Source organism: Phocoena sinus, chromosome 3 (assembly GCF_008692025.1).
Source record: "Phocoena sinus isolate mPhoSin1 chromosome 3, mPhoSin1.pri, whole genome shotgun sequence".
Taxonomy (NCBI): domain Eukaryota; kingdom Metazoa; phylum Chordata; class Mammalia; order Artiodactyla; family Phocoenidae; genus Phocoena; species Phocoena sinus.
The window spans coordinates 18,724,534-18,737,976 of NC_045765.1; the positions used below are offsets into that span (position 1 = coordinate 18,724,534).

Sequence of the window (13,443 nt, forward strand, 5' to 3'; positions counted from 1 at the left end):
CTATAAAGTTTGGGTATCAGAACTGATTTCATGACCTGATGTCTCTAAACGTCCTCCTCCTTCCCCAAGTTATCTTGCCAGGAATCCAGAATCATCAGATCTCCCGCATTTCATCAAGCTATCTGTTGTCTCTTTCTCCCATGCACTTCCCTGGGCTCCCCGCCTCCACTTTGGCTTCTGCTCCACCCATTGTCCTCATAACAGTCACAGTGATTTTTTTTTTACCTAAAATGTCTATTTGTTAAATTTTATAATCAATGAAAGTGTAAGTTGATTAATTAGATTTTTAAAATATTATTACTGAGGTAAAATACACATAAAACTACCATTTTAACTGTTTTAAAGTGTATGATTCAGTGGCATTAAGTATTTTCACAGTATTTGCAACCATCACCATTATCCAGTTTCAGAACTTTTTAAATACCCCAAATGGAGATCCCATGCCTACGAAGCAGTCACTTCCCATCCCCCCTACCTCCAACCTCTGTAACCACTCATCTGCTCTCTCTCCCTATGGATCTGGCCCACTCTGGATAGTTCATATAAATGGAATCATACAATACATGGCCTTTTCATGGCTGGCTTATTTTACTTAGCATAATGTTTGCAAGGTTCATCCATGTCATAACATATATCTGTACTTCATTCCTTTATGGCTGAATAATATTCCATTGTATGAATATGTCACGTTTTGTTTATCCATTCATGTGATAAAGCTGCTATGAACATTTGTGTACAAGTATTTGCTTGAGTATCTGTTTTCAAACAATGGACCTGTTTTCAGTGGAGGAATGGAGTTGCTGAGTCATATGGTAATATTATATTTAGCTTATTGAGGAAATGCCAAACTATTTTTACAAAGCAGTGGAATCATTTTACATTCCTACCACCGGTGTATGAGTGTTCCAGTTGACTCTACATCCTTACCAACACTTATTTTCTTTTTTTTAAATCATGGCCACTCTAGTGGTTATGAAGCAATATCTCATTGTTTGGATTTGCATTTCGCTGATGACTAATAATGTTGAGCATCTTTTCATGTGTTTGTTGACCATTTGTAAAAGTTTTTTATACATTCTGAATACTACATTCTTATAAGACATGATTTACACATATTTTCTCTCGTTCTGTGGGTTGTGTTTTTCACTCTCTTGACAGTATCCTTTCATGCACAAAAATTCTTAATTCTGATGAAGCCCAATTTATTTTTTCTTTGGTTGCTTATTCTTTTCATGTCATATTTAAGAAACCATTGCCAGATTCAGACAGTTACTAATTAGAGGAGTGAGGGAATACAGAAACAACGGAAAGGCAGTCAAGAAACAATAGTTCAGTGATGAGCAGGGGCCTGGTTCCTCCTCAAGGGATATACATAACAATCTGATACAAACCTCTGAGTTCTTCTACAGAAACTAAGACCCCCACTCAGGTGGGAGATGGTAACTTCAGGCTGAGCACAAGCACTTGGACCCCAGACTGTTTGGAACCACAAGGCTGATGATTGAGATTCCTGTTATCTCCCCACCAACCAATCAGAGGAAGGTCACACACCCTGCAGACCTCCCCCCAAATTTTGCCTATTAAAACTGTTCACTGAAAATGATCAGAGAGTTTGAGTTTTTTGAGCATTAGCTACCCTGCCCTCCTTGTCTGGTGCCTTACAATAAACACTGCACATTCCTTAAAAAGAAAAGAAAAAAACATTGCCAAATCCAAGGTCATAAAAAATTTCCCCTATATTTTCTGCTAAGAAAACATAGCTAAATTTTGCTCTTAAATTTAGATCTTTGATCCATTTTGAGTTAATTTTTGTGTATGGTGTGAGGTAAGTGTCCAGCTTCATTCTTTTGCATGTATATATCCAGTTCCATAGACAGAATGCAGTCCGTCTCAAAAGGCAAGAGCTGCCCTGAAATATGAGGTGGTTAGTTTTTAGGGGCTCATAGGCTAATAAGTGAGAGGATTATTCCAACTCTTTTGGAGAAGGGGCAAGGATTTCCAGGATTTGGGCCACCACTCACTTTTTGGCCTTTTATGGTTAGCCTCAGAACTGTCATGGTGCCTGTGAGTGTGTCATTTAGCTTGCTAGTGTATTTAAATGAGCATATAATGAGGCTCAAAGTCTACTGGAAGTCAAATCTTCCACCATCTTGGGCGTAATCGGCTTTAACCAGTTTTTGTTGTATCCACAATGGCTCTATCACTCCTTTAAAGGTTGTGCCCTGCCCCCTCCCTCCTGTTTCAATTTGAGGTCTCCTCAGACCCATCAAGCTCTTTACTTTCCCAGGACCTTTGCACATGCTCTTCCCACTACCTTCTATATCTCCTCTTGTTCCACATCACCCAGTTAAGTGTGACTCATCTCTTGCCTAAATCACCAACCTACATATAGTAGTTAGGTTTCCTCTGGTTATTCTCTTTCATAGTTCTTTGAAGTTTCTTTATAGCAGTGACCTCTATTGTAACTAATTATTGACGAGGAGCCCAGCTGACTGTGCTGGGGTCTTGGGGAGGGGTGAGGTGATATAGCTAATTATTGATACGATTTTTGGTTTATTCCTGTTTCCCCCATGGACTTTTGGTACCATGATGGTAGGTGTCATGTCTGTATTTAGTTCACCACTAAAAACTCAGTGCCTGGCCATGTGTCTTTCACATGGTAGACACTTGATCAATATTTACCCAAAGTATGAAGGATGACAGTAGCTTAGTAAATAGAACTAGGAAGCTTCCCATATTTCTTAAGATGTGAAAAAGGATAGAGTAATTAAAAATTGTTCCTTAAATGGCTCAAGCAACGTGCTTAAAACCTCAGTCGAACCCCAGGCTAGTCAATTTTGGTAATACTTATTTTTCTTTTCAAAAAGGTTTTTTAAAGGCTGGAGAGGGTGTGGAGAAAAGGGAATGTCGGCAGGAATGCAGGTTGGTGCAGCCACTGTGGAAAACAGTATGGAGGATTCTCAGAAAACTAAAAGTAGAATTACCATATGAGGCAGCAATCCCATTCCTGGGCATATATCCAGACAAAACTATAATTCAAAAAGATACATGCACCCCTATGTTCATAGCAGCACTATTCACAATAGCCAAGACATGGAAACAACCTAAATGCCCATCGACAGATGAACGGATGAAGAAGATGTGGTACATATATACAACAGAATATTACTCAGCCATAAAAAAAGAACAAAATAATGCCATTTACAGCAACATGGATGCAACTAGAGATTATTATACTAAGTAAAGTAAGTCAAAGAGAAAGACAAATATCATATGATATCACTTATATGTGGAATCTAAAATATGACACAAATGAACCTATCTATGAAACAGAAACAGGATCAGGGACATAGAGAATAGACTGGTGGTTGCCAAGGGGGAGGGGGTGGGAGAGGGTTGGATTGGGAGTTTGGGGTTAGCATATGCAAACTATTATATATCGGATGGATAAACAACAAAACCCTACTGTATAGCACAGGGAACTATATTCAATATCCTATGATAAACCATAATAGAATAGAATAGGAAAACAAATCTGTATATCTATAACTGAGTCACTTTGCTGTACAGCAATAATTAACACTACATTATAATTCAACTATACTTCAATAAAAAATTTTTAAAAATTTTTTTGAGTTGTATGTAGTAGTCTCCTACAACATTTTCCTGTCTCCCATACCGCTAATCTTTGCTGTTAAGTATAGTGCTTTTACTCTATTTATTCTTAAATAGGCTTTCCAAAAATATATGTTTTATTTCTGTGCAGTTGAAGCTTTTATTTTCTTTTGGATCTAAGCATTTTTAACAGGATTGTTCTTTTAATTCTAAACTATTTTTACTTTTAAACCTTTACTATTTACTTCTAGTTGTATAACCTAATGGTCAACCTATATCCTTTCTGATATTGGAACTATATTGTGACTTAATATATGAACACCTATAAAAAATATATTATGTTCAGATATAAAGAAAATGTCGGGCTTCCCTGGTGGCGCAGTGGTTGAGAGTCTGCCTGCCGATGCAGGGGACATGGGTTTGTGCCCTGGTCCGGGAAGATCCCACATGCCGCGGAGCGGCTGGGCCCGTGAGCCATGGCCGCTGAGCCCGCGTGCCCGGAACCTGTGCTCCGCAACGGGAGAGGCCACAACAGTGAGAGCCCCGTGTACCCCAAAAAAAAAAAAAAAAAAAAAAAAAAAAAAGAAAGAAAATGTCAATACATTTCTGAAAATATCAAAGTAGGTCTCTTCTTATTCATTTTACCTGTTACTCAGTGAGACCTTTTGAGCTTAAGACTCAATTTCTTTCATAATTCTTTTCCTCTGTTATCTCCTGAAATTTCTACTTTGAATCTGTGTAATTAATACATTTTTCTTTCCATGTCTCTTATTTTTGACATGAGAGGCAAATATTTTACTAGACGTTTACTAGACGTTACAATTTACTACAGTTTACTAGACGTTAGGCAAATTATTTAACCTCTTCCTGCTCAATTCCCCATCTGTAGCATGGGGATAGCACAGTACCTACATCATGTGAGGATTAAGAGACAAAGTGTTACTTGTGGTTTGTCTCTGAGAAGCAGCCATGCTTGGCTAGCGCTAGTGCCTCCAAGTTCAGAGCAAGAGCCATACGGGCCTGGGACCCAGGGTGGAGACCTACCTACCTTTCATGAAATTGAGGCATCTCCATGTCCTCCCTGACCAAATTGAGTTCAGCTAGTGAAGGAGGTGGGAAGGAGACATGGGTAGATGTTTGAACATGGTTGGCAGCCATTTCAGGAGGCACCAATGTATCTAGTATACAAGGATATTATGAGAGACTTTCATCAGCAGTCCAGATGTGATAAATAGAGGACATTCTGCTTACACTATGCCCATGACATTCACCTCACTGTTGAGAACCAAAATGTGGCCAGTTTGTAACGATTTGTCCTTAAGGATCCACAGCACCTCCAGGACTCCTCCTGTCTGGCCTCAGGAGTTTTGTGTCTGCTGGGTTTGTTCAACCTGCAGCTCACCCAGTCATCTCTAGCTTTATATCCTCCTTCCTCAGTATCACCTATGAGTCAAAGAGTAGAGATAAGAGATGCAGCCTCTAAGTGGAGTTGCTCTTTTCATTGAGATCCAATAGGTAAAAATTTGCTAAAGGTCCTGGGGCTAGGTCGTTGGAAGTTAGTTTTAGTAGTATGTTTCCTGGATAAGGTATAAGAAAGCCCATGCTACACTGAAACCTGGCAAGAGGGGCTTTTTACAGTTCGTGCACATGCAAGGAGGCATGATCATTTGGTTGACTGATTCAGTGTTTACTGGCCTTTTGCTGTGTGCCATCACCATGCTGAACTTGATGTGGGTTAAAAAATAAATTAGTGGCTGCTACTACAGCAGGAGGAATACTGGATGTGGAGTTAGGAGACCTAGGTGGCAGTAATATAAGCCTCTTAATTTCTCCAGCCTCCGGTTTTCTTGACAGTAAAATGATAATGATATCTACTTCCTACTGCTGCTGTGACAATTAAATAAGACGATGTATCTGAGCTTACCTTGAGAGTTACCTGAAACTTAGTGGGCATTCAGAACACCTGAGTTGATTGATTAAAATGAAGCCTTATACCCTCATGGGGAGCTAGCACACATTTAAACAACTTTATTACATGGTAGAAAGTAATACATGTCATGCTTAAAACTTTCTGGCCATGTAAGACTGATTCAACGTGCTAAAATCAATCAGTGAAATCCAGTACATTAACAACTAAATAAGAAAAAGCACACGATTATATCAATAGATACAGAAACAGCATTTAATAACATTCATTCACAATAAAAACTCTTAGCAAACTAGAAGGGAAGTAGAAAGGTACTCTCAGAAACAGAAAGGAATGCCTTTAACCTGAAACAAGAGATAAATCTCAAAAAAGGTATTATTCCATTTGCATGACATTCTGGAAAAGGCAAGACTGTGATGATGGATCAGTGGTCTCCAGGGTTACGGGTCAGGGGTTAGAATGACTGATAAAGAGCATCTACCAAAATCTGCAGCTAACACCATACCTCATGGTGAAAGGTTGAATGCTTTCTCCAATAATCAGAGAGAGCATCCCTATTCAATATTGTACTGAAAGTCCTAGCAAGTGCAATAAAGTAAGAAAGAGAAATTAAAGGCATTCAAGTTGGAAAGGAAGAAATAAAACTATTCATACTCATAGATGACATGATTGCCTACGTAGAAAATCCAAACGAACTATCAGAAAAAAGCTCTTGGAACTAATAAATGAGCTGTATTATGGGATATAAGGTCAACATTTAAAAAAACAAACCAACAACAAACAATTGGAAACTGAAACTTAACAAGCAGCCTCATTTACAGTATTCCCTCCTAAATGCAATATTTAGGCATAAATATAACAAAATGTGTGCTGAGAACTATAAAATGTTGATTAAATAAGTCAAGGAAAGACTAAATAAATGGGGAGACGCACCTGATTCATGAACTGGAAGATTCAATATAGTTAAGATGTCAATTCTCCCCAGTTTGATCTATAGATGTAATGTAACCCCAATCAAAATCTAAGCAGGATTCTTTATAGATATCAACAAGTTTATTCTAAAATATATATGGAAAGGCAAAGGAACTAGAATAGTGAAGATAATTTTGAAGAACAAAGTTGAAGGAAACTAATCAAGACTAGGTAATATTGGCAAAAGGATAGTCACATTGGTCAGTGGAACAGCATAGAGAGCCCAGAGATAGACCCAGGCAAATAGAGTCAACTAATATTTGACAAAAGAACAAAGGCAATTCATTGAAGAAAGGATAGTGGTTTCAACAATGGTGCTGGAACAGTTGGACATCCATAGGCAAAAAAATGTGTACCTCATCCTAAACCTCAGACCATATCCAAATATTAAATCAAAACAGATCAGAGGGGGCTTCCCCGGTGGCGCAGTGGTTGAGAATCTGCCTGCTAATGCAGGGGACGTGGGTTCGAGCCCTGGTCTGGGAGGATCCCACACGCCGCACAGCAACTAGGCCTGTGAGCCACAACTACTGAGCCTGCGCGTCTGGAGCCTGTGCTCCGCAACAAGAGAGGCCGCGATAGTGAGAGGCCCGCGCATCGCGATGAAGAGTGGCCCCCACTTGCCACAACTAGAGAAAGCCCTCGCACAGAAACGAAGACCCAACACAGCCAAAAATAAATAAATAAATAAACAAATGTGGGGTTTAAAAAAAAAAATAGAGGTATAAATGCAAAGCATAAAACTTTAAAACTCTTAGAAGAAACCATAGGAGAAAATCTTCATGATCTTGGATTAGGCAACGAGCTCTTAGAGGTGACAAACAAAAGCATGATCCATTTTAAAAAAACTGATAAGTTGGACATAAGCCAAAATGTAAAACTTCTGTTCTGCAAGGGACTTCCTAAATAGAATGAGAAGATGGCCTGCACACTGGGAGAAAATACCTGCAAATCACATACCAAACAAAGGACTTGTATCCAGGCTATACAAAGAACTCTCAGAATTCAACAATAAGAGAATGAAGAGCCCAGTTAAAAATAGGCAAAAGGCAGGAATTCCGTGGCGGTCCAGTGATTAGGACTCTGTGCTCTCACTGTCGAGGGCCTGGGTTCCATCCCTGGTCGGGGAACTAAAATCCCAAAAGCCATACCTCGCGGCCAATAAATAAATAAATAAATAGGCAAAAGTCACTTCATCAAAGAAGTTATACGGAAGACAGATAAACGCATGAAAAGATGCTTAACATCATAAGTTATTAGGAAAATGCAAATTAAAACCACATTAGATACCACTATACACCTATTAGAGTAGCTAGAAAAATACCAATATGCCAAGTGGATGAGGATGTGGAGCATCTGGTTTGCTGGTCAGAATGCAAAATGGTTGAGCCATTCTGGCAGCAGTTTGGCAGTTTCTTAGGAAGGTAAACATATTCTTGGCAAATGACTTAGTGATCCTACTCCTGGACATGTATCCCAAAGAAATGAAAATGTACGCTCACACAAAAACCTTGTACATGAATATGCACAATAACGTTACTTATAATCACCAAAAACTGGAAGAAACCCAGATGTCCCCCAATGGGTGAATGGATTAAAAAACAAACAAACTGTTGTATGTCCGTATAATGGGATATTACTCAGCAGTGAAAAAGGAGCAAGCTATTAATGCATACAATAACTTGGATGAATCTTAAATATGCTACATACTAAGTGAAGGAAACCAGTTTCAAAAGGTTACGTACTGTATGATTTCATTTATTAATATGTCACATTCTGGAAAAGGCAAAACTGTAATGATAGGGAACAGATCAGTTGTCACTGGGAGTTAGGCGCAAGGGATGGTCTGACTGCAAAGGGATCACATGAGGGAATTTGGGGGTTTTGATGGGGAGGATTGTCCTTTATCCTGTTAGTGGTGGCAATTATAAGAATCTATGCATGTCTTAAAACTCATGGAACTGTACATTCAAAAAAAATTTTTTTTCATATTTAAATTTTTAAAACTCTGGCCAGAATCTGAACAAAGAGAAGGCAAGCGGCCACAGGGCATTGGCTCCTGCGTGTCTGGTGTTGAAACACCTTCCAAAGCAGGGGGTTCAGCCCTGGTTTGGTAGCATGCTCAAGCCTCTCAAATTTCAGCTCCCTTTAAATGTGGGGTTTGTTTGCTGCCTCAAACCAAAATGGCACATGGTAAGTGTTTTCACATGGGTGCAACTTCTGTGCCTCTAATGGGTTTCAGGGAAATGCCGTAGGTGGGTTAGGGTGTGGACGTGCGGACGAGCTTCCACACAGGCCTGAGTGAATGCAGTGGCTCAGATGTGATTCCTCTGGGACCACACAAATGCACAAGCTGCTTCGAATCTTTCAAGGCCCAGAAATTCCCAGCAACTAAAAGGAAACAGAGAAGCAGCCTGGGGTGCTGGAAACATCACTGCCCTGGAGACAAGGGAAGATTTGGTGAGACGGTGGGAGGTCTCCTTTGCTTGTAAAATAGGAATGGGGCTGGGGGAGCAGAAAAGACTAGGGGTTCTCAAACTGGGCTCTGTCGAGTTCTGGGGGTGAGAGGGGACAGGGAGGGGTGGCGAAAGGGATGCAGGAAGTCAGGCCTAGGGTCCTTGTGCCAAGCAACAGCCAGAGTTGTTCCACTCTGATTCTTTTATAGACTGGGCCTCTGCAAGATGCCTTCTATTTAAAGAGTGGCTTCTGCTGCTTTAAACAAGGTTTAATCACTACAGGACCAGACGATCTGTAAGATTCCTTAGATGCCCTGTGGTTCCCTGAGTCAGGAAGAAGCGAGCTATTGCTCCCCCAGCTGTGGACCCTGACCCCAGCGCTCAGTGAGGGAGACATACAGTCCTGTTAATTCTGGATTCACGAAGGCTTCACTCTGGGAAATTGCTTTTGACATGCTTAGGGGTAGAAAGTATCTCAAATGAAGCTCCAAATAATTTAAATGTGATGACATTTTGAGTTTTGTGGAGGGGAGGGTGATCTTTAAAAAATGTTCCCATCTAAATTTGCCTACCTGTTTGTACATACAAGTCGAAGGCAATTTTCTTTGTGGAATTACCAGTACATAGTACTTTTGCTCTTGAGATAAGCTTCTTCCTCTTTCTTGACCACATGCAGCTCCCACCCTGGGCTCTCTCATAAGACAAAGACAGACCAAGTTCAGACTCTTTTCCCATAATTTTGGAGATTTTGGCCAAGGAGGAGAGGAGGAAGCAAGGGCCAAGCTGGGTGAAGGGATGAGGCTGCAGTACTTGGCATCAATCAGTTGGATGTCCCAGAAGGCCAGGCCAGTGGGGGCTCAGGTTGACAGTCAAAGCCCTGGCCAAACAGATGGGGATTTGGAGCAGAGAAACTGAAGCATGGGCTTATTGATGGTCCCTCTGCCCAGTCATGCTCAGGCTACCAAGTACGGTTTCTTCTGTGAAGCCCAAATCCTTCTGATACGGGTGATTTGGGGCCCCTGTCAGACATTCGATGAGTTTCCTTCGTCATTGCCACACGTTGGGGTGGGTAGGCTCCTGCAATCTGGGCGAACGGTGCTGAGTGTTAAACCTGAAGACAGGGACTTCGCTGGTGGCACAGTGGTTAAGACTCTGCTCTCCCAATGCAGGGGGCCCAGGTTCGATCCCTGGTCAGGGAACTAGATCCCACATGCATGCCACAACTAAGAGTTTGCATGCCACAACTAAGGAGCCCATGTGCTGCAACTAAGACCCGGTGCAAATTAAATAAATAAATAAATATTAAAAAAAATAAAAACCCTGAAGACAAGGAAGCAGAGTTTGTGGTAAAGCTGAATGCTGAATCTGCCAGCCCTGTGTCCTCAGTTAGAGGTTCCTGGGATACTTTTTGGCTTGTTTCAAAAGCATTTTTGAACCCCAGTTTCTCTAAACATCAGGAGTTAAATGCGATCTTCTGTGTGCCCCTCCAATTAAGCCCAGGAGGAAGCACTTTTAAACGCCCCCTTACCCCAGATCTAGGTCTTTGTGATCTGGGTTCAGGGCCAGTCTTCATGGGTGAGACCCTGTGGCCCTGCACTTAGAGGGCCTCCCTTTAGTTTAATGCTCTGCTGTCATTAAATTCTTAATAGTTTTAGAACAAGGGGACCCAAATTTTCATTCTGCACCAGACTCTGCAAATTATGTAACAAGTGTTGTCTGGAGCTTTAGATTTGAATTATTGCTATTACATTTTTATTTTTATGTTGTGTATCTTACCTGTCAAAAATGTACTTGACAATTATAGTCAGGTTTATAACTCAGACTTACAGCAATTATTTGAACTTCTTGCTGGGGTTTGCTGCCAGTCTAACTGTAGGAGAACGTGGACTGTGAGCCAGCACACAACTTTTTAAAAACTATGTATGGGTTGTGGGAGTGGAAAAAATATAAGATACAAGTGGATGTATAATCGAGTTTTGGGGGGAAGTTTTACATTCACATCAAACCACTCTTTCATTGAGCAAACTTGGGTGACTTCTGGGTTCCAAGCCCTGCGCTGACCACAGGAATACAGAGAAACACACACAACCCCTGCCCTCAAGGAACTCCCTGTCTAATTAAGTGTTTTTCAGAGTATGGAAAAAGCAACTTAGTACATATACGAATACCCATACAGAAAAGGTGAAACAATAGTTTAATAGGACAGTGTGTTTACTACACACAGTGCATTCTAGTTTCTATTCTGTTTCATTTTTTTAAAAAATGCTGGTTGTACCACATGAAGTTGATTTCACAACCCATTAGCCGAAGTTTTAAAAGCACTGCTATAATGGGAGAGACTGATGTGTAAGCAAATAATATTTTGTTAATAGGTAGGGGTGGTGTGGACTTCTCAGATGAGTGTTAATCTGCTCTGAGTCCTGAAGGGTGAGGAGTTTGCCAGGGTGAGAAGCTGGCCGTGGAAATGAGGAATTCCAGACACATGTGCCATGTCTGTGATTGGGGAAAGGTGAGCGTTCCGTGGGACCTGGGCATCTAGGGAGTTGTCCTGGAAAGGTAGATGAATGTATGGTGGAGGGCTCTGCATGCAAGGAGCATGGCAAGGAACTCCTTCACTATCCTGTGTAAGCCACCAGAAGTTTTTTTTTTTTTTTTTTTTTTTTTGGTACGCGGGCCTCTCTCCGCTGTGGCCTCTCCCGTTGCGGAGCACAGGCTCCGGACGCGGAGGCCCAGCCGCTCCGCGGCATGTGGGATCTTCCCGGACCGGGGCGCGAACCCGAGTCCCCTGCATCGGCAGGCGGACTCTCAACCGCTGCGCCACCAGGGAAGCCCCCAGAAGTTTTTTTAAACAGTCTAATTTGAAGTATCATTTATACACCATGAAATTCACCCATTCTAAGTGTACAGGTCCATGATTTTTAGTAAATTTATATAGTTGTGCAACCACCACCATGATACGGTTTTAAAACCTTTCCATCAGTCCAGAAATTTCCCTTGTTCCCATTTCCAGTCAATCCCCAATCCTATCCCCAACCCCAGGCACCCACTGATCTGCTTTCTGTCTCTGTAGATCTGTCTTTTCTAGAAATTTCGTACAAATGAAATCATACACTACATGTGTTTTGTGTCTGGCTTCTTTCCCATGGCATCATGTTTCTGAGATTCATCCATGTTGTTGCATGTATTAGTATTCCATTGATTGGATATACCACAGTTTATCCATTGGCCAGCTGATGGACATTTGGATTGCTTCCAGTTTGGGGCACTGTGAGCCTTTGCATCCAGGTCTTTGTGTGGATGTCTATTTTCATTTCTCCAGGGAGATCCTAGGAATCGCTAGGAATTGTTGCCACACTGACTTCTGCAGTGGCTGCACCATTTCACATTCCCACCAGCAGCCTACAAGGGTTCCAGGGTCTCCACGTCTGCTGGAGGATGTGAACAGAGGAGAGATGGGATGAGGTTTGCATTTAAAGAGACTGCTCCAGCTGCAGGGTGGGGGTTAACTGGGAGAGAGAGGGAGGGGGGCAAGGCAGAGGCAAGAGGGAGAAATCAAGGACTTGCACTCAAGCTGAGGCTGTGGATGGTTGGAGAGGAGAGATGTGTCTGACGCGGCCAGGAGTCAGGCGGACAGGAGCCACAGAGCACTTCTTGAACTGCCTTCAGGTCACACAATTAATAAGAGAGAGAGATGGAGGTGACCTGAAAGCAAGACTTGCATCCGGACTAAGATGACGGTACTGAAGTCCCTGGCCCATCTCAAGTTCCATTAAGTAAGTTGGGCTCAGCTGTCACATCCCTTAGGACTGTTCCCAAATCCTCTGAGGGAAGTGGTTTCCAGCCCTGGCTTCCATTTGAGTCACCTGGGAAACTCTAAGGTCTGCTGGCTGGTCCTGGTGTAATTGATCGTGGGTACAACCTGGATGTGGAAAGGTTTAAAGCTCCCAGGTGAGTGCAGTGTGCACCTGGGCAAGAACCACCCTCCAAGGCAAGTTCGCAGACTCTGGTACACACACTGGAAACCCCTGGGGAGTTTGACAAACTGCAGGTGCCTGGGTCTTACCCAGAGCTTTTGGTGTAATTGGCAAAGGGTGACCGCCAGAACTTTTAAAATCTCCCCAAGTGATCATATTGTGAGGCCAAGTTTGAGAACCGCTGCCCTAGGCAGTTTGTTTGGACCCAAGAGTCAATTCTGAGCAGATGCTTCCAATGCCAGCATTTCCTATGCGTGTTCTTGATTCTCTTGCCATTTCAGAAGTAGACCAAGATATCTTTTTTTTTCCCTTTCAAATGTACAGATCATTTTCCCAAAGCATTTTATAGTACATGTTGTTAAAAAATAAAACCAGATTCCAGTGCACATGTTCTATAAATCCATCTGGTTTACATAACATATTTACAAATACAAATACAGAAGGAATTTAAAGATACTTGTGGGTAAGGAACCAGCATATTAGCTGTATGTTGCCTACT

At 41.7% G+C, this 13,443-nt stretch overlaps 1 protein-coding gene across 5 annotated transcripts in view; it reads left to right on the forward strand.

Moving 5' to 3' along the window:
• COL23A1 (collagen type XXIII alpha 1 chain) overlaps nucleotides 1-13,443 on the forward strand; it is a 352,669-nt gene that overhangs the window by 147,122 nt on the left and 192,104 nt on the right. The gene's annotated exons all lie outside the window — the stretch shown is intronic.